This window comes from Mus caroli, unplaced genomic scaffold, assembly GCF_978045245.1.
Source record: "Mus caroli unplaced genomic scaffold, Mus_caroli_1 scaffold_8, whole genome shotgun sequence".
In the NCBI taxonomy this organism is placed as follows: domain Eukaryota; kingdom Metazoa; phylum Chordata; class Mammalia; order Rodentia; family Muridae; genus Mus; species Mus caroli.
This window is the reverse complement of record NW_028227263.1, coordinates 42,380,808-42,385,276: the sequence shown is the minus strand read 5'-3', so window position 1 is coordinate 42,385,276 and position 4,469 is coordinate 42,380,808.

The window sequence follows — 4,469 nt, the reverse complement described above, 5'->3', positions numbered from 1 at the left end:
TAACTACCTCAAACATCTTACCTTCCTACAGCATTATTTACTCAGTGTTTATTTCTGCTTTTTCGGTGCTAAATAATTCACTTTTCTCTGCCAGGCACTCTGTATTTTTGAGAGTACTCTACTTTAATCATTCCTTGTATAATTGCCTGAAAATGCTTGTCCAGGCCAACATCTCAGGCTTCCTTATGGGTCTCTACTCAACATGGAATACAAGGGATACTTCCTACATGATCAACAGCAATCAGATTTCCTAACTGCTCTTGCCTTCTTTACTCCTCTGATGTGCAATTTCATGTTTTCAGAAAGAAATTCAGTTTTGGATTCATGATATGATTAGTCAATGTATTTGCTTTTCTTTCCTTTCAAACTGAACCGGGATGGTCTTTTAGAGACTGGCATGAAAACTGTGTCATAGCTTTCAAATGGGGAAAGTGGACCAGAAGGATTTGTGTAGAGTTTTTGATACTTTACAATATTTATTTATAAAACTCATATAGCAATGTTATGCTTTTCTTATGTAAATTATATAATTGAAGGTCTAGAGTTAAGCAATAGCATTTAAAGGTCGTATTGAAACAGACAAACTAAGGAAACACAAAGCACTCTGCATTTCTACTTGTTTGTTCTCTCAATTGATATTTAGGTTTATTTTATCATACTATACACTAGCTTTTTGAATGTTAGCTAAAATTAATCATTCTTTTAAATTTTAATCCAAATGCATCAATTTAGTGTCCTCTTTGAGGCACTCCAACCTGAGTTCTGTATGTACATGGATACAAAGCTCACATTTAGTAAAACAGATAGGTGATCTGTCAGAATTTGTGAAAGTACAATTAGCACACACTTGGAAGACAGGTCGTTTATGAGAACTGAGGACAGAATGAGAGTGGTGTGGATCACAAAGCAACTGCCCTTAGCTCTGTTCCTAGTTTCTGGGTAGTGTTGGGGTCTGGGAGATGTGAAGGGAAACAAATGAGGGTAGATTCATATGGGGTCTTGGAAAACATATGTAAGTTAGCCATTAAAAGGTTTTAACCAGGATTGTACTGGTTCTCTTACTTAAGTATCTGAATCCATTATTATAAAGATATGCACAAGATCCAGCTAGTAGTACAAAATCTAATATTATAAGTATTGGAAACACGACTCTCCTGTTTGTAGACATGCTAGTGGATTTTAGTAAACGCAGTACTTGGAGAGGAGAGGAGGGGAGGGACAGGAAGGAGAAGAAAGGAGGAGGAGGAGGAGGAGGAGGAGGAGGAGGAGGAGGAGGAAGAAGAAGTGGTAGGGAGAAGGAGAGGGAAAGGGTGACAGAGAGTTCAACTACCATGTTTCTTACAGATATAGTATCAGTTACACTTAAGCAGACTCCTTCCAGAGTTGATACCTGTGCTGGTTGAATCAGGCTTGGTTGAAACCTGAGGCTCCTCCCAAGCTGAAGCCGGTCTACGCACATGCTGTAGTTCTCTAGTGTAGCCACCAGGGGGAGGGGTAGCTCAAAGATAAGTTTAAATTCAGACTGGCACAGGTAGTATCATCTCCCAGAAACTGCTTTCTTTCAGGGCTATGCTGCCATTCGATCCATACCTGCCGTACAACCGAGAACTCCAGACTCATTTGTTCTTCGAGAAAGATCTGTTTCTCTCTTACAAATACCCACACCCCATATCCAACAAACTCCCTCTGACTTTGAGGGAGACAAAATTATTCCCTACTTTATTCAGAATTTAAAAGAAATAATCTCCCAGAAACCTCTCCGAGTGGCTTTCGTCATAGAAATCCTAACCAAGGCTTAGTTCCCACTCCAACTTAACACAAGCAGATCTAAAAGAAGCCCCCACCCACTGCCCTCAACGTTCTCAAACAGTTTGCTTCTCTTTGGGCTGAGGTGAAAAATACCTGCAACATCAACTCACTTTCCCTTATCCAAGGCCTAGATATGGTGAACTCCAGAGGGTGATGGAGGATTACTATGGGTCTTTAAGGCTGGAATGATGCTGCTGGACTTTAGTTCACCCTCTATTGCCCTGCAAACCTACATATGTGTAAGTGTGCTTAGTCTAGAATAGTAATAGAGCAGTAGTTGCCACATTGCCCAAGGGAAAGCTCTCCCTGTTTCAAAGTCCACACTGTCCAGCCATTTTGAAGAGGAAACCGTTTTCTCCTTTATGTCTGTTTTATCTGTGGATGGGCTGGTTAATTTTATGTCAACTTGTCACATAAACTAGAGAAATCTGAAAGGAGGGGACCTCAGTGAAGAGTATACCTGCATACGGTCTGACTGTAAAGCATTTTCTTAATTAATGAACAAAAACAAAAACAAAGAAATGGACTTTGGATCTCCCATACTTCTAGGGAAGATAAGAGTATGTTGTCTGCAACAGAATGGAATGGTTGCTCCCACAGAAATAAGAAACTGTAATCAGACGTAAGAGATTAGAAAACTTCTCTGGTGAGTAAGGAATTTATGCTACAATACTGACTTAGCCACCAAAAAAGGGAGATAGAGACATCATTTTTCAAGACTACAAGTTGTCACTGGGATATTTTCCAGGGAGGAACTCTGTCTTAGGGAGATATCAGGAAGAAACAGAAGGTATAAAGAGCTTCCTGACGGAGTAGAACCACAGACCTCTTCCTGACGGACCAGCACCGGGATAGCTAGAGCGCAGGGTCTGCTGACACCCGCCAGCTACCCACGACCCCCTCCACAGGATTTTGAGACTGCTGATGAGTGGAACACAGCTTCTGCTCCAGTCCAATCACGCGGGACCTGAGATTGCTTTGGTTGGGGAGGCAGAAATCCGGCCTCAGTAGGGCCACAAGCCTCTCTGGTCAGAAAAGCGCCAGGGTAGCTAGAGCGCAGGGTCAGCTGACACCCGCCAGCTACCCACGACCCCCGCCACAGGATTTTGAGACTGCTGGTGAGTGGAACACAGCTTCTGCTCCAATCTTTAAACAGTGACAACGACAACAACTAACCCCAGAGATTACCAGATGGCGAAAGGTAAACGTAATAATCTTACTAACAGAAACCAAGACCACTCACCATCATCAGAACCCAGCACTCCCACTTCGCCCAGTCCAGGGCACCCCAACACACCGGAAAAGCTAGACACAGATCTAAAAGCATATCTCCTGATGATGGTAGAGGACTTCAAGAAGGACTTTAATAACACACTTAAAGAAATACAGGAGAACACTGCTAAACAGGTAGAAGACATTAAAGAGGAAGCACAAAAATCCCTTAAAGAATTGCAGAAGAACACTGCTAAAGAGTTACAAATCCTTAAAGAAAAACAGGATAACATAATCAAACGGGTAGAAGTCCTTACAGAAAAACAGGAAAACATATCCAAACCGATGATGGAAATGAACAAAACCATACTAGACCTAAAAAGGGAAGTAGACACAATAAAGAAAACCCAAAATGAGGCAACACTGGAGATAGAAACCCTAGGAAAGAAATCTGGAACCATAGATATGAGCATCAGCAACAGAATACAAGAGATGGAAGAGAGAATCTCAGGTGCAGAAGATTCCATAGAGAATATCGGCACAACAATCAAGGAAAATGTAAAATGCAAAAAGATCCTAACTCAAAACATCCAAGAAATACAGGACACAATGAGAAGACCAACCTACGGATAATAGGAGTGGATGAGAATGAAGATTTTCAACTCAAAGGACCAGCAAACATCTTCAACAAAATTATAGAAGAAAACTTCCCAAATCTAAAGAAAGAGATGCCCATGAACATACACGAAGCCTACAGAACTCCAAATAGACTGGACCAGAAAAGAAATACCTCCCGACACATAATAATCAGAACAACAAATGCTCTAAATAAAGATAGAATACTAAAAGCAGTAAGAGAAAAAGGCCAAGTAACATATAAAGGCAAGCCTATCAGAATTACACCAGATTTTTCACCAGAGACTATGAAAGCCAGAAGATCCTGGACGGATGTTATACAGACACTAAAAGAACACAAATTCCAGCCCAGGCTACTATACCCAGCCAAACTCTCAATTAACATAGATGGAGAAACCAAAGTATTCCACGACAAAACCAAATTCACACATTATCTCTCCACGAATCCAGCCCTTCAAAGGATAATAACAGAAAAAAACCAATACAAGGACAGGAACCACGCCCTAGAAACGACAAGAAGGTAATCCCTCAACAAACCTAAAAGAAGACAGCCACAAGAACAGAATGCCAACTTTAACAACAAAAATAACAGGAAACAACAATTACTTTTCCTTAATATCTCTTAATATCAATGGACTCAACTCCCCGATAAAAAGACATAGACTAACAAACTGGCTACACAAACAAGACCCAACATTTTGCTGCTTACAGGAAACTCATCTCAGAGAAAAAGATAGACACTACCTCAGAATGAAAGGCTGGAAAACAATTTTCCAAGCAAATGGTATGAAGAAACAAGCTGGAGTAGCCAT